The sequence below is a fragment of the Macaca fascicularis genome, chromosome 8 (genome assembly GCF_037993035.2).
Source record: "Macaca fascicularis isolate 582-1 chromosome 8, T2T-MFA8v1.1".
Taxonomy (NCBI): domain Eukaryota; kingdom Metazoa; phylum Chordata; class Mammalia; order Primates; family Cercopithecidae; genus Macaca; species Macaca fascicularis.
The window spans coordinates 68,335,572-68,358,737 of NC_088382.1; positions in this window are offsets into that span (position 1 = coordinate 68,335,572).

The window sequence follows — 23,166 nt, forward strand, 5'->3', positions numbered from 1 at the left end:
CATTCCTTCCTCCCTCCCTCCCTCCCTCTCTCCCTTTCTTCCTTCCTTTCTTTCTGTCTTTTTTGTTCTTATAATTCTTTTAATTTCTAGGGTCTAGAGTGACGCTCCCTATATCATTCCTAGTTTAATAAATTTGTCTTCTCACTTTTTTCTTGATCAATTCAGCTGAAGATTTATTAATTCTTTTTCAAAGATCAACTTCCGATCAACTTATCAATTTTCTCTATTATTGATTTTTTTCTATTTCATTGGTTTCTATTTTGTTGTTATTTCTTTCTTCTGCCTACTTTGAGCTTATTGTTTTTTCTAAATTATTTAGATAGAGGCTTAAATGGTTGATTTGAGATATCCTTTTCTAATATACGTTTTAAAAGCTATAAGTGTTTCTCAATGCATTGCTTATTTTTTATTTTTATGGATACATAGTAGGTGTATATATTTATGAGGTATGTGAGATGTTTTGATACAGGCATGCAATGCATAATAATCCCATCATGTAAAATGGGGTATTTATCCCCTCAAGTGTTTATCTTTTGTGTTTCAAACAGTCCAATTATACTTTGTTATTTTTAAATGTACAATTAAATTCTTATTGACTATAGTCACCCTATTGTCCTATCAAATACTAGAACTTATTCATTCTTTCTAACTACATTTTTATACCCACTAACCATCCCCACTTCTCCTCTCTTCCCAGCCTCTGGTAACCATCATTCTATTCTCTGTCTCCATCAGTTCAATTGTCTTAATGTTTAGTTCCCCAAAATGAGTGAGAATGTGCAAAGTTTGTCTCTCTGTGCCTGACGTATTTCACTTAACATAATATCCTCCAGTTCTATCCATGTTGTTGCAAATGACAAGATCTTATTCTTTTTTATGGCTGAATAGTACTCCTTTGTGTATATGTACCGAACTTTCTTTACCCATTCATCTGCTAATGGACACTTGGGTTGCTTCCAAATCTTGGCTATTTTGTCCTTTAATTCTTTAAGCATGGTTTTCTTTAGTTCTTTAAACATATTTATAATAGCTGCTTTGACATCTTGGCCTGCTAAATACATCTGGGCCTATTCAGAGATAATTTACGATGTCACCTTTTCCCCCTGAGTATGGGTTACACTTTTCTGTTGTTCTTCATGTCTTTGCAAACTATTTTGTTGAAACTGGGCCTTTTAGATAATATGTTGTAGTGGCTTTTGATTCTAATTTTTATGCATGAGAGTTGTTGTTGCTGGGTTTTTCTGTTTGTTTTGTTTTGATTTGTTATTTAGTAACTTCTCTAGACTTAATCTGCTATATCTGTATCCTCCGTGATGTACAGTCACTAAGATCTCTGATTATTTTTACATTCTTAGTTTTACTTTCTAATCTGATTTTCTAGGGTTTACTCATGTGACTGCATGGCTTAGTAGTCAGGCAATGATTGATTAAAGATTGCGGTCAAACACCTCAGGCCAGTAAGGTTTTCACCCTGTGTTCCTGGATCCCCACGTGGTTTGGAGAATACTCAGGCATTTCCAATCCTGCCCGCTTCTGCTTTCTGCCAGGCCTCTCTCCCATCATCCCTCAGCGTGCGTGCAGTCTTCCAGTCAGCCAGATGTGTGTGGAGAGCTTCCACTGTCTTGGGTCACCCCCACATGTGTACTCAGCCTCCCAGTCAGCCAGGTAGAAAGGAAAAGCACTTATCTACCCCTCTATGACCTCTGAGCTTTAGGATCTCCCTGTTAAGTTTCTGGTTAGTCTACCAATCTGCCACTCCCAGTACTGCAACCTCGGGTCTGCCCTGTTCGTTTCTTACCAAAATGGCTATTTTTACTGACAACGCCATTGAGTACAGATTTTTCTCCTCCCACCCTAAATCAAATTAGCCCTCCATCATGGAGAAGCTGCTGGTTTTCACGATCAGCCCTGTTAGGGGTGGCAAATATCTGGTTTACTAATGGCAAATCTGTATGGGTGGGTGACAACCTCAGTTCTTGCCTCCTCAGAGGAAAGATTTGACTGAGGGGCATAAGACAGAAAAAGAGACTGAGGCAAATTTCAGAGCAGGAGTGGAAGTTTATTTAAAAACTTTAGAGCAGGAAAGAAAGGGAAGTACACTTGGAAGAGATCCAAGTGGAAACTGTGAAGATCAAATATGGTGTTTAGCTTATTTACTTGGGGTTTTACATGTTGGCATGCTTCTGGGGTCCTGTGTCCCTTTTCCCATGATTCTTCCCTTGCAATGGGTCACCCGCAAGGCCAGTGGCCTGCTAACACTTGAGAGGTGAGCATGCACAGTGTGTTTAGAAAGTTGAATGCATGCCCACCTGAGGCTTCCTTCCCTTTTCTGGTGAAATGCCCCCGGAAGGTCATACTCTGCCATTTTGTCCCTTAATGCACGTGCTCAAGCTCACTCGCCCAATTCCTGAGATCTTATTGGAAGTTGATTACCAATTTCAAATGTTTTTATCTATTTGGGAAACTGCCTCTCCCTGGCACCTGTAACCAGCTATCGTTTTTAGAGAGGCAGTGTCAACTGCTGAACCTGATGTTTCCCTGACATTCCCGGTGGGGAGGGGAGCCTTTTCCTGCCCTGCTCATGCCCATCTACCTACCTACTGCCACAGCCCCATCCTGGTAGAATTGCTGTACCTCCTGGGCTGGTGGTGTGTAGTATACTACAAGAGACGTTTTGTGGCTAAGATTAATGATAACCACAAGGCCCACTTAAGCATCTCACAGGGCCAATATGTGCCACTTAGCAATATGATACAACCTGGTCCGGAGATTTCCAGGAGACAAGGCCACCTCAGCACAGATGTAATTTTCATAACCCTTAAAACAAAGCTTACCCTCACATGAGTAACTTAAACTCCCTTTATGAAAGAAACATCTGGTAACTGACCCAGACTGAATCCAGGTATATGAAAGGAAGAAGGATCCTCCAAACTGTTAGAATGGTCTCTGGAGGAGGAGCCTCCCAGTCAGCTGGTCATCTGATCCCAACTGTAACTGGCCCATGCTCCTACTACCCATCTTGCAAGAGCACTGCCGGAACACTGCCTGAGCATCATGTGGTGTCTAAGACTTATCTTTGACATGAATCAAACCAAAGGGGAAAAGTAACCCTTGGGGAAGTTGGCCAATTAGGACCACCCAAAACCTCCAAACACAAAAGGAAAGGAAGCTTCCCTAGACAAGAATGCCACACTTTTACTGTTCATTCTTCAAAATCAGAAGTTTTTTTTTTTTTTAAGCAATAAATGTTTCTCAATTTATTGGGGTTTATTTGGTCAATTTCCAGAGCCTGGAAATGTTTGTGACAATTTTATCCAGTTTTGTCATTGTTTTTATGGAAAGAATTTGCCAATCACTGTAGTCACACCTCTCATGAAAACTCTCATGGACAGTTTGTTTTTAATTCTCTACCTCATTATTTCCTCATTATGTTTGCCCATATTAATCCTTCTATTTCTCAGCTTTTGTATTCTAGCCTCTCAGTTTCTATTTTCAGCATTTTACTGTATTTCTCTGGAAACGTGGAAATGAAAGGCATAGCATCAGCTAGGGATATTATAGTATAATTACAATGGCATAAAATGCATATTAAGATGGTTAATGAACAAAAATGTTAATAATCATATTAGAGTATGGGATTGTGGCTGATTTCTTCCTAATTTTATGCAATATGATTGTATTCCTATTGTTGGCAAATGGTGACTATTGGGATTCTATCTTCCGCCAAGAACTTATAAGTAAGGAGAATTAGGCCACCACTCAGGAATGAAATTCATAATTAATGCGTCCAAGGTCAGAGTAAGAATACTTAAAGGCAGCACAAATGAGATAATGACTCCCAGGCCACCTAGTTTGATGGTAACTCAGTAGATATGCAGAGACCTCTGAGGGACAGCTCATGAGGGGTCAGTCATGGAGGCACAGAACTATGAGACTTGCAGAGGCCTTGTCGGCGGGTTCTTGCAAGCTCTGCCCAGGAAGAGGATGGCATGAGGATGTGATGTGGTTCGTCTGAGTGGTATGCCATCTTCATTGTGGACACAGGTGTATTCAGCTAACTCTCTTCATACCATTAGTCCAATTTTAGGTTTAACTCCCCTGCTCTGATGTTATACATACCAATCATCCTTCTGATTACAATCTAGCTTCCCATGTTGCCCTTTGAGAAACAGCCCACTTGGCCACAGCATGCAAACATCCCGTTGGCAGAGGGCTTTCTCCTTTTAAAAGTAGTACATTGGCATCTGGGTGAAAACGCAGATAGTTCTGAAAAGAACGGAAAGCCAAGAAGGGAAGCCTGTCTGGGGTGAGGGAACTGACAAGTTCATTTGGACCCGCTGAATTTGAGTGATGGTGAAACAAACGTCAGAAATACCCACTAGAAATGAAAAAAATGGAAGCAAATTCTGGGAAATAAAATTATTACAAAGGTTCAGGTCCTGGATATAGACCAGAGGTCAGATCATGATGCTGGGGCCTTCCTACCTGGGTGGGCCTCTGGCAGAGAACAGGTAAGGAGAGAACAACCAGGGCTGGAGGGTGTAAAACAGAGGTGGCACATCAGGCAAAGGAGACGGATGGGAAGATAATCCGGTTGTACAGGTTGTAGAGCTCAGTGTTATGGAAACTTGAGTGATGTTAGGAGTCATCTACTCAGCAGTCCCCAACGTTTTTAGCACCAGGGATCAGTTTCATGGAAGACAAATTTTCCCCAGATGGGGTGGGGGATGGTTTGAGGATTAAACTGTTTGTTCCACCACAGATCATCAGGCATTACTTAGATTCTCATAACGGGCAAACAACCTAGATCCCTCGCATGCGCAGTTCACAATAATGTTCGCAGTGCTATGAGAATCTAGCCCTGCCGCTGATCTGACAGGATGTGGAGCCCGGGTGGTAATGCTCGCTGGCAGCTCACCTCCGCTGTGCGCCCCGTTCCTAGCAGGCCGCGGACCAGTACCCAGTCCACGGCCCAAGGGGTACCTGGGTACCCCTGGTCTACCTGGCGTATTAAAATTACATATTCCTTGGCTCCAACCCATACATATTGTATCAGATGTGGCACAATCTTCCAAAGACAGTCTCAGAAACCAACACTGTAACACATTCCTCTTTTGATTCTTGTGATGAGGCAGGCCTCGTTTAAAAATATCTAGTGCTGGTTCAGGCAAGTTTCTGAAAGCCACGGAAGGAGCAGTGAATGAGCAAGTAGGAAGGAAACGAAGAACTGAGAGGAGTTAAATGGGGCATCAGGAATAAGCGGTACTCTTTATTGAAAAAGGAAAATATTTAAGGGAGAGGAAGCAGAAAATTTAAACGCTGGGTAGCTGTTGGGGGCGTGGTTGTGGATGAGAGAGTAACTTGCAGAGCAAGGCAGATCTTAGAGAGGTAATCGCTCCGTGAAGGGAGGGGCCAGCCTGACTTAACTCGCATTTGCCCGCAGCTCGCTAGCAAACACCCAGCACATGGGAGGCTCTTTATAAGTAATTGTGGCATAGGTGATTCAGGCGTGGGACCCAGCTAACATTTAGAGGGGCTAACCTTAGAAAGGAGAGCGGTGTTTTCTTCCTCTCATGCTGCAGGGAAGGATGAAAGAAGGCAGAGAAGCTGTTTAAGTAACACAAGGAAAATTAAGCTGATATCTAATGGACAGGATTTTTTTTTTTTCTGCTAAAAGGGCCATGCTTTAAGCGAGATGGAGGAGGAACTTGACAATACAACTGTAGAGAAATGTCTACACTTGATTCCTTCTAAATGCAGCTGCTCTGTCTTATCTACTGTTTGTATTTTTAAATGGTCCGAGGTGATAACTCTTACAAACAAAAATGTTGTTCAATCAGTAAATCAGTAAAGAATTTCAAAGTCACAAATCAAAAGATGAAGAACTTGTAAACTGCAATTTCCCTTAAAAGGCGGGAAGGAAATAGTGACTTGACCCAAAGCAACGGCAGCAGCTGATTACTGTGGAAACAGAAGTAAATTTTGGCAGTGATTCGGAGGAAAATATGGGGTACGATCAATTTCTCTACGTTTGCTTTCCTAACTAAACAAGAAGGGACATTCTCTGGGGTCTTTGCCGGGTGTGGGGTCAACAGACGGCACTACCGATAAGGCTGCCGCCAAATGGTTGGTTAGGGCTGGGACTTCATTCAAGATGCACGCCCATCGGGAGCAGGCTAGAACAAGGCGGCACGGCAGGATAGATAGGCAAACCCAAAAGGACAGCGGTGCTGTGTTCAAACAGCTTTAGGAGACTTGTCAGAGCTGCCAGTGTAGCTATGGCTGCTGTATCATCTTAATGCACACCTGAATATGATCCTAGAGCACGATCCCAGCTTCAACACATCATCAGGGCATTTTGATGTGGGAGAAGACACATGGAAAAGATTATGACACATCCAAAAGTACACTAGAAATTTAGCTTAAGGTACAGATACGCTGCAATTTGAGACAGGTGCTTTCTGCATATTTGTTACTAGCTCAAATGGGTTATCAAGAAGTAATGCCTCTTCTGTTACCTTACATGAGTTTTTTTGTTGTTGTAGTCAGATCATTTTAATTGTTTAGGATTGCACTTGAGTACCACTGGTGAAAGGAGTAGCAAGCCGCTGCTGATTCATCTTGCAAGGAAACAAGAGCACCAGGAATTCCTGAAAATCAAAACAACTTGAAAGAAAAACAGTGTGGTATATTCTAAATATGTCGCTCATAAGCACTTTCAGATAATGTCACAATTTAGTTCTTAATTTAGCAATTAAGAACATTATAGGAAGTGGATGCCCATAGCCCCACCAAACGATAGTCAACCATCTATCAGTATTCAAGAGCATAATAAAAGAGGTCATATTAAGAAAAAAAAAAAAAAAAAGTGGATAGATTGAGATTGGTGCAAACTTTTCCAGTGCTGTTCCTTAAAACTCCAAGAATATGTCATTTTAATTGTGAGCCATTTTATTGTCCCACAAGACAGCTTCTTCTAATTAATCATCCCCAAACTTTCTAAGCTGTTTCATCTCAAAATTTTCTATTTTAAATAAACAAGGAAAAAATATTTATTCTGCAATAAAAAATAGCCAAACGTTCTATTGAGTGTACTATATTTATAAACCATGCTGTAAATGCCAAACCATGCTACATATGCCAAAGTATACAACACTTACCACTTAGCCTCAATAATAATAAATTGAAAGACGTAATAATAGAAATGTTCTCTTTCACACTGTATATTACTGAAAGTTTCACATAAATTCTTGTTAATTAAATTATACTTACATGAGAAAAATTCTATGGTGAATTATTTTGTAAATGAAAAAGTGCTTTTGAATAAGAGCAATGTTCCCTCATCTGTCTTTTACAACACTTGGAAGTTATATATGTTGTGTATTTAAATGAGGGAAAATGTACTTTTGTTTATAAATTACAAAATGTTATTATCTGAAGCCTTTTGCAGCTGGGACACCCCACAGTCTCTGCCCCACAGGGGAGGGTAGCTTGCCCTGGCAGCTGGAAAGTGCTGAAATATGAGCGTAAGTGTGATATACAGTTAAATGTGGGAGAGGAGTTTGGAGCAACAGGTCTAAGGAACAAGTGCAAGCTACAACAAGGAGAAAGGGCAAAGGGGTGGGATGGAAGGAGAACTGAGGTGTTGGGGAAGGGAAGCACAGGCAAGTTAAGCACACAATTAAGGATGTGGACAATGACCTAGGATAGAGTGTGTGAGTGGTGTGGGGTGTGTGTGTGTGTGCACACGCACACCCACAACGCATGTGTATAATAGCCTCATTGGAGAAGATTGTATATATTTAAGTTATAAACAGAGTCTAGGCCATAGTGAGCTGAGTTGCTTATAAAGCGAGAGACTGGAACATAGGTTGAATATTTGACATATTCCTGGAGGTTGAAAACGGTCATTATAGACATGTTAGAATTCTCATATCAAAGCCCATGCCAATTTCACACTTCGGAAACTGGTGCGCCAAAATATGAAAACCAGAAGTCTAGCACAAGCCTAAAATGTTTGACAGAAAGATTATGATTGTGTCCAAGCTTATAGTTAGGATGACCTTATCATTAATAAGAATTACACCCATGTAAAATTCTTGGAACACAAGAGAAAAAAAGCTAATCTTCTAATGAATAGAGCATGTTCAAAATAAAAATGAGGACTGGGAAATCACAAAGCGTCTCTGAACAACTGTAGGAAAGGGGTCTATGTGAGAACTGAGCCATGGATGCAGGCACAGACCACAGCATGGGGGAAGGTCTGGTGCTGCCGTGTCTTCCCCACAATGTGATGCAAGGATCTGGGAAGAACGCTGCCTGTGTGCCAGGAATCAGAAGGAGGCACTGGTCTGAAGACCCGGGTCCTGGAGGAAAGCTTCATTGTCTCCCAGGAAGGCTGGTGCCAGGCAGTGATGTTATGTCTCAGGACCCACCCAAGTCCTGTTTACCAAATGGAGTAGAAGAGAATGATTTCCTACTGAGGAGTATCAATGACAAGCGCACTTGGATTTTGATGTCTGTCCTGACCAACATAGCTCAAGTTGTCCCCTCCATTCACTATCCTACTCCTCTTTTGAATTGTTTAGAGACTGCATTCCCAGCTGAAAACATGGATTTGTTTTTCAGCTTTCTTACTCATTTCCTTATGGTAATGTTTATTTGTTTTGAAGATGTCCTAGCTATTTATGAGCTATGGGCTGAATATTTGCGTCTCCCCCAAATTCACCTGTTGAGATTCTAACCCCTAATGTGATAGTATTAGGAAGTAGGGCCTTGGAAGGTGAGTAGATCCTGAAAGTGGACCTCCCATGGATGAGATTAGCACTTTAATAAAAGGGAGCCTGAGAGCTCTCTCGCCCTCTTTCCACCGTATAGGGGTATCATGAGAAGATGGCCATCTTCCTAAGAAAATTTAAGTATAATTTTCTTTTTCTTTGAAAACCTAATGACCACCATATTGAATTTGCAGTCGCCTAAGCCCCTATGTAAATCTCACAAGTGCTAATGTCTAGCAAAGTCTGTCATGATCTGATCAGTGTTTCAGCAGAGTTTAAAACCTCCACAAGGAATGATACATTTAATAGCTATTTATCTTTCTTTAATGATTCAAGGTATTTTTATTTTAATGATCCAAGGTATTTTTACTGTGTTATTTATTTGTAACACAAAATTTGTCATTGTAGCCATTTTTAAATATATGGTTTGGTGGTAAGAAGTGCCTTCATATTGTGCTACTGCCACCACCTTCCATCTTCAGAACTTTTTCATCTTCCTCGACTGAAACTCTGTGTCCATTAAACAATAATTCCCCTCCCTCCAGAATGGAAACTACCATTCTGCCTTATGTCTCTATAATTTTGACTACTCTAGGTACCTCATATAAGTGGAATCATATAGCATTTATCTTTTTGTGACTGACTTATTTCACTGAGTATGTCCTCAAGGTTCATCCATGTTGTACCATGTGTCAGAATGTCCTTCCTTTCCCAAAGACTAACATTTCATTGTCCATGGATACATTTTGTTTATTCGTTCTCCAAACAATGAACACTTAGGATGCTTCCAACAGTTTATTCTTATCATACAGGCATTTATTCCACTCAACAAAAGTACATTGAGATCCTAACTCCATTGTCCCGAACACCTGGTTTGCCTGCCAGCTTCTGTTCACCACAGTGTGTCCTCAACCCCTTTATTGACTTTGCAGGCCCTCAGCACATCTATTTTCCTTCCCAGATATGACTTTTCACCACAGCTGTGGTTATGGCAAAGTCCTTCTCACGCTTAAGAATCCAATTCAAATACCAGCTTCTTTTTCAAAATCTCTCCCTCTCCCCAAGGTTCCTCTATTCCCAAAGCATTTTGTGCACCAAAACAGCCCCAGTCATGATGAATTGCAAGTATTTTAATTATGCATATTTTCCACCTCTGTGTTATATGTTCACACCAAATAAATCTTTCAGCTCCCAGGGTTTAGCCCAGTAACTGGTACATAATTGGTACTCAGTGAATATTTGTTGAATGAATTAATACAAATATGAATTCTCCTTTCTCTTTTCACTGTTATCCAAAATTAAAAAGTAAGTTGGAAATAATATATTGTATGAGTAATTTTCATCCTTTGTCTTCCAAAACAGGCTGAAGGGTCTTCTCCCTCGCATTACAACATATAGCTTTCAGTTAACATGATAAGCTAATATCAAGTAAGAATTCAATTATTTAATAAATGAAAAATTTGAAAGAGACATAAAAGAAGGAAAAGCAATGACAGGCTGGCATAAAAACATTGTCTTCTCACAAGGCTGCCTGCTTTCTTCTGTCGTGTTTAGGGGACCCACATACAAGGCTTTGATTCAGATAACTGTAATGATTAGATCTCTATGCAAATCTGCCCCATCCTGAGAATGTGTGACTTATTTTGCTATCTTCCAACTCCCAATGGCATCAAACAGTAACAGCGTTCTGGACAGATGGAGTTGACGTGATAACACATAGGGGCAGCCTATCAAGAAATACTTCTGACTAGTCGTAAGTGAATGCTGCATCTTCAGCTGCATAAAAATAAATGCTACAATTTATCTCATGGAGGAGGCATGGTAGCAAAATAAAATAGAGATTAAGTAAACTTTCCTGTCTGTTGGCCACCTTAGACATTCTTTCAAAGTTTCTATTGCTGTTTGAAAATATTGCAAACATTGGCACAATTCCCCATTACTAGCAAGAATCCAGCATTAAAAAAGAAGTGCTTAAAATACAAATAAGATGTGCTGACCTAAATGTGTGGAGAAAACACACATGAGGCCACATTTGCAGTCAATAATTTTCTTGTTTCATTTTCTTAAGTGACCAAATTTACCCAGATATTGACTGGGTAAGATTGATAAATAAACTATCTTTATTTAACAATCCTAAACTGCAAATGTGTTTTTAATATATACATTAATATCTACTAGTACTAAAAGAAAGTATAGACCAAAATAGACATTATTTTTTTCTGCTGATCCCCGGAGTTACATGACTGCCACTAATTTTAGGGTGGGGAACAAAGGACGTTTAAGGGTTCCAACTCCTCAAACCTTCCAAAACTGCAGGTCTGGTTTTAGCTGTTTTACACAATGGTTATCTGCCAAAGAGATTCCATGATTTCCAAAACTCAGAAAATCCCTATACTAAAAATATAGAAACCTGAAGGCAGCAGAATCTCATGGAAAAGAACTGGGGCTCAAATTACCGGCGATCTAGTTCAGCCTCTGCTACTAACTAGACCTGTCACACTGGACAAACCACAGGAAATCTCTGGGCCTCAATTTCCTCATCTCAAAACTAATCCAAGATATAAGAATCTATAGTCCATTTCGGCTCAAAGATTCTGAAATCCAAATAAAATTTTGAAAAAACATGAATAGTCTATTGCATATATGTAAATACAACCTTTATTTGAGAATTTTTTAAAGGAATTTTATTTCATAATAGCAATGGCCTTCCATGTAATCAATGTAATGTGTGAGAGTCTGTCTTTACACTGTGTTTCTTTCGTGTTTAGTCTCAATCCTTTCCTTGGAATTCCGTTCCTGTTGGTTTGGGTTGCCTGATTAGAAACTATGAATGCCTGAACCAGACCTCCTATTCAATTTGCTCAACTTATTAATTATTTAAATTATATAGTTCAATTAGACGGAAATGGAGATCCCTAGTACCCCAAAGTAATTAAGAGGATACAAGCTCTAATCCATAATTCAAAAATTATAAAGATATGACTGCGTGAAAGATGCTTGCCCAAGAGCCCAAGGCTGTTCCATATGTCAGAGCAAATGTTTCTTTATGTTGCCAATAATATCTTTTATATACTGCAAAGTAATAGTATATCCACTATCTTTGGAGTATCATATATGAGTGGGATAAGCAAACATACCAGTACATACCAGATTTTCAGTCACGTTACCTCATTTAATTTTCACAATGGTGCCATCAGATGTGTGCACATGCACATGTGTTGTCTGTGTGTGTGTGTAATGAGGAAATTCTCAAAGAGATTAATTATGCTTCCCAAGGTTACACCTAGTGGGGTCAGCGATCTGGAATTAAACACAAGTTTTGAAATCCCATTCATTGTCCTATCCACTACATTAATTCTCTTCACAATAGAATTTTTTATCTTGGGTAGTTGCCAAATCTTAAGCCTCTACAAAGTGCAAGGGCACCGTGGGAGAAACAAAAACTCTTACCTCTGAAGCTCACACTTGTCTAGTTGACAGACAAAGCACAGAGAAAGTACCATGTGTTTGGCTGCTCTTACATTGCTATAGAGGAATACCTGAGGCTGGGTAATTTATAAAGAAAAGAGGTTTAATTGGCTCACAGTTCTGCAGGCTGTATAAGCGTTGTGCTGGCATCTGCTTGGCTTCTGGGGAGGCATCAGGGAGCTTGTACTCATGACAAAGGGGGAAGCAGGAGCAGGCACATCACATGGTGAGAACAGGAACAAGAGAGTGTAAGGCAGAAGATGCCAATCACTTTTAAACAACCAGATGTCACAAGAACTCACTCACTATCGTGAGAACAGAACAAAGCCATGAGGGATCTGCCCCCATGAACAAAACACCTCTCACCAGCTCCGTCTCCAACACTGGGGGTGACATCTCAACATGAGGTTTGGTGGGGGGATATCCAGACTATATCACACTACATGACAAAAGCAGCACGTATTGAAATGTCCAATGAAATATATATATGCCACTTTATGTATATCATACATAACTTTGGATCACTCTGTCCAAAAATTCTTTCTCATTCTTTTCTCTTTAATCATCAAGGAATGAAGAGGAAGGTGTGATGTTTTCCCCTTCCTACCATCTTTCATCAGGGGAGAAAGGAGATTTCTCTTGCAAGCCTCTTTTATTTTGCCAGTTACACATGTTAGTGGTATTGTTGATGGCAGGGATGGGGAGGGTGTCACTGACATAGGGTTGCCAAATTGAGTAAGTAATATAAGATACCAGAATAAATCAGATTTTTACATAAACCACAAATAATTTTCAAAATGTATGTTCCAAATATTAAATTTGGGCCTCCTATATTTCATCTGGCAATACTACCTCAAAAGCAGGGTAATTTCCATCCACATTTCCCAAGAAGGAAATTTCAAGTTGATTTTAGGATTCCTCAAGTTCCATGAGGTGAATATTGAAGATTTTTTTTAAAAACTTCTCAGAATATTGTATTTGATTATGCTATGATGATTTCCCAGCTGTTCCAAAGATAAGAAGGCCACTCAGGGACCAGCATCCTCATTCTGTGGGTTGTTGATAGTAGCAGTAGTTTTCCAAATATTGACATAAAGGAAGCTCTGTTAATAAAATCTCTCAAGATGGATCAAATTACTTCCTACCCTAACAGAGGTCTACATGGTCTTAGAGTGTTTTCACATAAGGTCTGTATTAGTCCATTCTCACACAGCTATAAAGAACTGCCAGAGTCTAGGTAATTAATAAAGGAAAGAGGTTTAATTGACTCACAGTTTCACATTGCTGGCAAGGCCTCAGGAAACTTGCAATCATGGCGGAAAGCAAAGGAGAAGCTGGGACCTTCTTCACAGGGTGGCAGGACAGAGTGAGTGCAAGCTGGGGAAATGCAAGACTCTTATAAAACCATCAGATCTCCTGAGAACTCACTCACTATCATGAGAACAGCATGAAGGAAACTACCCCCATGATCTGATTACCTCCACCTGGTCCTGCCCTTGACACGTGGGGATTACGGGGATTCTAATTCAAGTTGAGATTTTGGATGGGAACACAGCCAAACCATATCAAGGTCATAGAAAGAATGAGAGGTGGCTAAGCTAGTCTTCACAAAAGCTGGACTTCATTCCTGGCTCTAGTAATGACTTGGTGTGTAGACAAGTGCAAGTCATTTCAAGATGTCTGCGACTCCAGGTGTTTCATCATTTGGCAGCTGATAACAATTCCAGCCTCTGCTAACTGAAAAGAATATTACAAGACTACTATGAAAACTCTGAAAAAAGAAAAATCTGGTAGAAAACCATTACACCACTAATTTATAAAGTACCTACTTCACTGAAGGACTGAAAATAACATACAGCACATATAATCATAAACTCTAATTTTCAATAAAATGATGCCTCATTTTCCTGGCATTCTTGGCATTCAGAGAGTGTTTCACATTAAACCAAGACTTTACGGAAATATTTCTAAATCTTGCATCTCTGAGCATACTGAAAAAGTATATTTTTGTCATTTTCTTGATGATTCTAGGGCAACAATAAAATTATTGGTTATTGTGCTTTGCTACACAAGACACGTTAACAAGAAAGTGAATGATTGAAAATATGTTTATACTTTGGAGAGCTTCAAGGGCTATTGAGATACAGAGAAAGACCGTTTCACTAAATGGCCCTGGCTGTGGTGTTTTTACAGTACTCTGTGTCTCTGGCTGCTGTCATCACTCATGAGCTATCACAAGCCATCATTTCTCCTTGCTGCTGTTTCCCATCTTCTCCCTTACTTTACATACAATTTTGTTAGGAAGGGCACATATCCTATTACAAAGCAAGAGGAATTTGTCACCCAGAGGCATTTTTACTTCCTTCTGCATTGCCACCTACATTCCAAGTAGTTGAGACTGGCAATTTCTTGAGCACTCTGTTATATGTCTTCAAGTAATCCCCAAGTCCTATGTACATACAATGTATTTAATGAACATTGGTATTTATTTAAAATATTGAATCGTTAATATACCTCCAGATACATTAAGAACTATTGTATTATTTTGCAAATCATATGTCTGTTATCAAAAGTAATGGAATTATATGCCTTGCAGCTGCTAAACCATCCCAGGCAGCTGAATTATCATATTTTTTCATAGTGAGCACACCTGAATAAACATTTTGATGTTTCTGAAGTTGAGATACAAGTTACAATAGATACGTGTATTTAGTGAGATAATGTTCCTTTGATTTCAGAAAAGTGGCTATTAAAGATGCATTGGGGTGACATCAGCAAGATCATTGACTGCCTGATGCTCATCCCTCCCACAAAAAAGGACCAAAACAACAAATAAACAACTATATTTTAGCTAGAGTGACAGAGAAAGTAGGCTGAGTACCAGAGGCATGGCAAAGTCCCTGCGGAGAACAGAAACCCAAGGATAGCACCACAGAGAAGGGAGCAAGGCATTCTGTCTCTGCCACAATATGTCCCCCACCAAGATCTGCTAAAAGCCATGAGAGACTTCTTTTTATGGGAAAAGGTAAGATGGACATCCCATTGGTCTCCATTACCACCACAGACACCTGCACCCCTTGCTAAGGGAGAGACAGTCACAGATCCCAAATTCAGTCTGTAGAGTGTCTGTAGAGTTGCCTGGAGATAAAGAGACTGCATTGCCCCAGAGTAGAAGCCCACATTACACACCACCCCACCCCTGTGACCTAAGCTACTACAGCACACCACCATCTTGAAGCTGGGCCTACTGCTAGAGTGCATCTTGCCCTGGGGATCAGTGGGAAACTGCCTCTTTCTGTTCCTAAGGCCCTACCATCATTCCAGCAACTCACACGACTGCAGCACCGTGACCTTGAGTACCTGAAGCCTAGGCCAGTGAAATGGTCCAGACAGCAGCACTGAAACCCATGTGGAACCCGCCCCCCAGAGAACCAGTGAACCTGCACAGTGGGGAAGCTGACACACAGCTGGCCTGTCATGCTCACACATGCCTGTGCCAGACCTGATAGCCACTACAGGTGTAGCCCTTCCTTCTGGAGAGCCAGCTGCACAGCTCTCTGGCCCACCATGTCCGCATATGCCCTACAGAGACCCCATCACAGAGGTGGCCTGCCCACTTTCCCCACATGTGCTCAGCCTAACAGCCAGCCCAGTGCCCCTGCCCCTAGCAAAAAAATATCACCACCATCACAAACTCCTGAAATCTAGGCCACTGATGCAATTGCAGAGTCACTGATGAAAATTACAGCTAAAAACACTGAACAGAAGCCACATTACTGAGTCAATCCAGGACTGAAGCCAATGGACAGTTCCCAACTGACACTCTAGAATTCCTCTACAGGCAAAGGTATGAAAGCTACTCCATAAAATCTGAGGAGGTAGCTTTTCCACTAGATGTCAAGATTTCAACATAGGAACACAAGAAACATGAAAAAGAAAGGAAACATGAGCACCTCCAGAAGATCACAATAATTCTCCAGTAACAGACCTCAAAGAAAATGAAATACAAAATGCCAAAAAAAATGAATCTAAAATAATCTTAAAGAAACTCAGTGAGATACAAAAAAATTCAGAAAAACTATGCAATGAAATCAGGAAAACAATTCAGGATCTGAATGAAAAATTCAACAGAGGTAAATATTGTACAAAATCACCAAACAGAAATTTTGGAGCTTAGGAATTCAATAATTAAAGTGCAAATTACAAAATACAATTGAGAGCTTCACCAAGAAACTCCATAAAGTAGAAGAAAGAACTTCTGAACTTGAAGGCAGATCTTTTGAAATAAGTCAAAGGAGAAAATAAGAAATAAGAATAAAAAAAAAGAAAGAAGGCCTATGGAATTTATGTGACACTATTAAGTGAAAAAAAAATCTGTGTTATAGGAATGTCAGCAGGAGAAGAGAGGGAGGAAAGCTTAGAAAACCTATTTAACAAAATAATAGATGAAAACTTCCCAAGTCTTGAGAGAAATATGGAAATTCAGATCCAGAAAGCTCAAAAATTTCCAGTTAGATTCAACCCAAAAAGTTCTTCTCTGAAGCACATTATAATCAAACTGTCAAAGACAAAGAGAGAATTATAATAGTTAAAAGAGAAAAACATCAAGTCATCTGTAAAGGAATCTCCATTAGACTATTAAGAGATTTCTTAACAGAAACTTTGCAGGCCAAGAGAGAATGTGATAATGTAGCCAAACGGCAGTGGTGGGGGTAGGGGTGGGGGTAGGGGTGTGGGTGGGGGTAGGGGTGGGGGTGGGAGGGGGGTGGGGTGGGTGGGCAGGGACCTGGCAGCCAAGAATACTACATCCAGCAAAACTGTACTTCAAAAATAAAGGTGAAATAAAGACCTTTCCAGACAAGCAAAAGCTGAAGGGATTTATCACCACTAGTCTGACCTTGCCAGAAGTGGTTAAGGGAATGCTACAACTGGAAGCAAAAGGACAATAGTAATTACTATCATGAAAACACATGAAAGTGTAAAACTCACCAGTAGAGGTAAATTAATAATCAAACTCAGAATAGCCCAGTGCTATAATGGTGCTAGGTAAATCTTTCAGTTCTCTAATAGAATTAAAAGTATAAAACAACAACAGCTACAATTAGAGGCTAAAGAACACACAATAGATAAAGATATCAATTAAGTCAACAAAAATACAAATTGTGGGGAAGAGAGAGTATTTTTAAGCAACAAAGTTAAGTTGTTATCTGCTTAAAAGGCTCTATTATAACCAAAGATTCTTTGTGTTAGTCTCATAGTAACCACACAGAAGGAGATTATAGCAGATGCACAAACAAGAAAAAGAAAGGAATCGAAGCTTAACACCACAGAAAACCACCAAACCACAGGATTAAACAGCAAGAGAGCAAGAAAGGGACAAAGAATCCACAAAACATTTAGAAAACAATAACAAAATGGTAGAAGTAAGTCCTTACCTATAAATAATAACTGTGGATGTAAGGGATTAAAGTCTCCAATTAACAGATGTCAAAAACAAGACATAACTATATGCTGCCTGTAAGAGAATCACTTTATTACTAAAGACAACATAGACTGAAAGTGATAAGATAAAAAAAGACATTTTATGCAAACAGAAATCAAAAGTGAGCAGGAGTAGCCTTATTAATATACATCAGAAAAAATAGACTTTAAGAAAAAAACTGTATAAAAAAGGCAAAAAGGTTACTATATAACAATAAAGAGATTAAGCAAACAAGAAGATATAACAAAAATAGATGTGTATTCCAATAACAGAGCACCCAATATATAAAGCAAATATTACTAGATCTATAGGGAGAGACAGATTGTAATACAATAATATTAGGGAATTTCAACACCCCACTTTCAACGATACACACATCACCTAGACAGAAAACCTGCAAAGAAATATTAGACTTAAATTACACCATACAGCAAATGAACCTAAAAGACAATAGAAAACATTCTATCCAAGAGCTACAGAACACACATTCTCCTCAACTGCACATGGGACATTCTCCAGAACCGATCATATATTAGGCCCCAAACAAGTGTTAACAAATTTAAGAAAGCTGAGATCATATCAGATATCTTTTCTGACCACAATGGTATAAAACTAGAAATCAACAAGAAGAAAAATTTCGGAAACTACAAATACATGAAAATTAAATAGCATACTCCTAAATAACCAATGAGTAAATGCAGAAATTAAAAGAGAAATTTAAAAGTGCTCGAGACAAATGAGAATGGAAACATATCATATTAAAACCCATGAAACATAGGAAAAGCAGTTGTAGCAGGAAAGTTTATAGCAATAAATGCCTATATCAAGAAAAGAAGAAATATTTTTGTTTGTTTGCTTGTTTTGAGACAGTCTCACTCTATCACCCAGGCCAAATGGAGTACAGTGGTACCATCTTGGCTCACTGCAACCTCCGCCTCCTGGGTTCAAGCAATTCTCCTGCTTCAGCCTCCCAAGTAGCTGGCTTTACAGGCAAGTAACCTCCACCTCACCTGGCTTGTTTTTATATGTTTAGTAGAGAACAAGTTTCACCATGTTGGCCAGACTGATCTTTGATTCCTAACCTCAGGTGATCCACCCACCTCAGCTTCACAAAGTGCTGGGATTACAGGCATGTGTCACCACATCCAGCCTAGAAGAAAGATTTCTAATAATCTAATGATGCACCTCAAGGAACTAGAAAAACAAGAACAAACGAAATCCAAAATTGGCAGAAGGATGGAAATAATAAAACTCACAGCAGAAATAAATAAAATAAAGGCTAGAAAAGCAACTCAAAGCATAAACAAAATAGTGTGTTTTAAAAAAACATAAAATCAATAAATCTTCAGGTAGACAAACTAAGAAAAAAGAGAAGACTCAAATAAATAAAATCATAGCTGGAAAACTAGACATTACAACTGATACCACAGAAAAACAAGAGATCATAAAAGACAATTAGAAGCAACTACATGCCAAGAAATTTGATAATATAGAAAAAAATGGGTCAATTTTTGGACACAGATAACCTACAAAGATTAAAGTATTACAAAATAGAAAACCTGAACAAACCAATAAGGGGTAAGAAAATGGAATCAATAATAATGTCTTCCATCAAAGAAAACCCCAAGACCTGAGGATTTCACTACTAAATTCTGCCAAACATTTAAAGAAAAATAAATACCAATTCTTCTCCAACTATTCCAGAAAAGTGTAGAGAAGGGTACATGTCCAAACTTATTTTGGAAGGCCAGCATAACCCTGATGCTAAAACTGGACAAGGACATAAGAGAAAAAAAAATACAGGCCAATATCCCTGATGAACATAGATTCAGAAATCCTCAGCAAAATACTAGCAAAACAAATTGAACAGCACGTTAAAAAGATCATTCACTATGATTAAGCAGATTCATCCCAGGGATGCAAGGATGGCTCAATGTACAAAATCAGTAAATGTTATACAACGCACTAACAAAAAGAAAGACAAAAACTATATGATCATTTCAATAAAAGCAGAAAAACATTTGAAATATGTCAACATCTCTTTATGTTAAAAACTCTTAACAAATTAGGTATAGAAGCCTTTATACAATAAAGGCTATATATTTCCCATGAAGAGCCAACATCATTCTGAATGGGTAAAGCTGAAAGCTTTTTCCTCAAAGATCAGGAACAAGACAAGGATGTTCACTTTCACTACTTTTTTTAATTTTAATTTTTAGTTCTGGGATACATGGGCAGGTGGGCAGGTTTGTAATAGAGGTAGTGGTTTGCTGCACCTATCAACCAGTCACCTAGGTATTAAGCCTAGCATGCATTAGCTATTTTTCCTAATACTCTCCCTCCCCTCACTCCACAGGCCTAGTATGTGTTGTTCCCCTCCCTGTGTCCGTGTATTCTCATTGTTCAGATTCCACTTACAAGCGAGAACATGCAGTGTTTAGTTTCCGTTCTTGCATTAGTTTGCTAAGGATAATGGCTCCCAGCCTCATCCATGTCCCTGCAAAGGACATGATCTCATGCCTTTTTATGGCTGCATAGTATTACATGGTGTTTTTGTACCACATTTTCTTTATCCAGTCTATCATTGATGGGCATTTGGGTTAATTCCATGTCCTTGCTATTGCAAATAGTGCTGCAGTGAACATATGCTTGCATGTATCTTTGTAAGAGAATGATTTATATTCATTTGGATATATACCCAGTAATAAGATTGCTCAGTCAAATGGTATTTCTAGTTCTAGATATTTGAGGAATTGCCACACCATCTTCCACAATGGTTAACTATTCCCACCAATCAGTGTAAAAATATTCCTATTTCTTCACAACCTCACCAGCATCTGTTGTTTCTTGACTTTTTAATAATGGCCATTCTCACTGGCATGAGATGGTATTTCATTGTGGTTTTGATTTGCATTTCTCTAATAATCGGTGATGTTGACCTGTTTTCCATATGTTTGTTGGCTGCATGAACGTCTTCTTTTGAGAACTGTCAGTTCATGTCTTTTGCTCACTTTCTAATGGGGTTATTTTCTTTTCTTGTAAATTTATTTGGATTCCTTGTAAATTTATTAGATTCTGGATACTACACCTTTGTTGGATGGACAGATTGCAAAGATTTTCTCCTACTCTGTAGCTTGCCTGTTCATTCTGATGATAGTTTCTTTTGCTGTTCATAAGCTCTTTAGTTTAATTAGATCCCATTTTTCAATTTTTGCCTTTGTTGCAAATGCTTTGGCAATTTCAACATGAAATCTTTGCCTATGGCTATGTCTTAAATGATACTGCCTGAATTTTCCTCTAGGTTTTCTATAGCTTGGGGTTCTACATTTAAGTTTTTAATTGATCTTAAGTTAGTTTTTTTCTAAGGTCCACTTTTGCCACTTCTATTCAACACAGCACTTGAAATTCTAGCCAGAGTAATTAAGTGAGAGGAAAAAAAGGCATCCAAATAGGAAATGAGAAAGTCAAATTGTCTGTTAACAGATGACATGATCTTATGTATAGAAAGCCCAAAGACACTACCAAAGTACTATTCGAACCAAGAAACAAATTTAGTAAAGTTGCAGGATGCACAATCAAAAGTCAATAGTGTTTCTACATGCTAATAATAAACTATTTGAAAAGAAGTCAAGAAAAAATATCATGTACTACAAAAAAGATACTTAGGAATAACCTTAACCTAGGAAGTGAAAAAATCTCTACATTGAAAACTATAAAACATTGATGAAAGAAATTGAAGAGGATACATATAAATGAAAAGGTATCCTGTTTTCATGGATTGGAAGAATTAATAATGTTAAAATGTCCATACTACCCAAAGTGATCCACAGATTTAATGCAATCCCCGTCAAAATACCAATGATATTCTTCACCAAAATTAGGAAAAAAAAAAAGCAATTCTAAAATGTATACAGAACCATAAAAGGCCCCAAATAGCCAAATAAGTCTTGAGGGGTTGCGGGGAGGGGGAACAAAGCTAGAAATATCACACTACTAGACTTCAAAATATATCACAAGGCTGTAGTAACCAAAACAACATGGTATAGGCGTAAAAACAGACAGGGACTGATGGAACAGAATAAAGAGACTAGAAATAAATTCATACACACAATGTTAACTGACTTTCAACAAAGGTGCCAAGAACACACAGTAGGGAAAAGACAGTCTCTTCAACAAATTGGTCTGGGAAAATTAAATATTCACATGAAGAAAAATTAGACTAGACAGTGGTAACCTCTCACCACGTATAAAAAGCAATTCAAAATAGACTAAAAACTTAAATGTAAAGCCTGAAATTACAAAACTACTAGAAGTAAATGTAGGGAAGGCTTCATGACATTGGACTCAGCAAGGATTTTTAAAATAAGACTTCAAAGCACAGGCAGCCAAAGCAAAAATAGACAAATAGGATTACATCAAACTAAAAAACTTTTGCACGGCAAAGGAAAGCTGAGAGTGAAAAAACAATCTACAGATGGGAGAAAATATTCGCAAACTATACATCTGACAGGGACTAATAATATTTAGACTATATAAGAAACTCAATTCAATAGCAAAAACTCCAAATAACCCAATTTAAAAATACGCAAAAGACTTCAACAGATGTTTCTCAAAAGAAAACATACAAATGGCCACAGGTATCCAACAAAATGATCAATATCACTGATCATCAGGGAAATACAAATCAAAACTACAGTGAGGTGATGCTTCACTCTAGTTAGAATGGTTATTAACCAAAAAGACAAAAGAGACCAGGCATGGTGTCTCATGCCTGTAACCCCATCACTTTTGGAGACAGAGGCATGAGGATTTCTTGAGGCCAGGAGTTTGAGACCAGCCTAGGCAGCATGGCAAGACCCCCATCTCGACAAAAAAATTTTTAAAACTAGCCAGGTATGGTGGGGTGCACCTGTAGTCCAAGCTGCTTTCTAGGCTGAGGTAAGAAGATTGCTTAAGCCCAGGAGTTTGAGTGCAGTGAGCCATGATCATGTCACACACTCAAGCCTGGGTGACACAGTCAGACCCTGTCTCAAAACAAAACAAAACAAAAAACAAACAAACAAACACAAAGAAAACAAGTGTTGATGAGGATATGAAGAAAAGAGAACACTTACACATTTTTGGTGGGAATGTAAAATAATATAGCCATTACTAAAAACATGGAAGTTTCTCAAAGAGCTAAAAATAAAACTACTCTCTGATTATTCAGCAATCCCACTACCGGGAATATACCGAACAGAAATGAAATCAATATGTCAAAGAAATATTCACACTCCCATGTTTCTTGCAGCATTATTCAAAATAGTCAAGCTATGGAATCAAACTAAGAGTCTAACAATGGATGAATGAAGAAAATTTGGTATATATACACAATCGAATACTATTGTGCCACAAAAATGAATAAAATCTTGTCATTTGTAGCATGGGTGAGCCTATAGG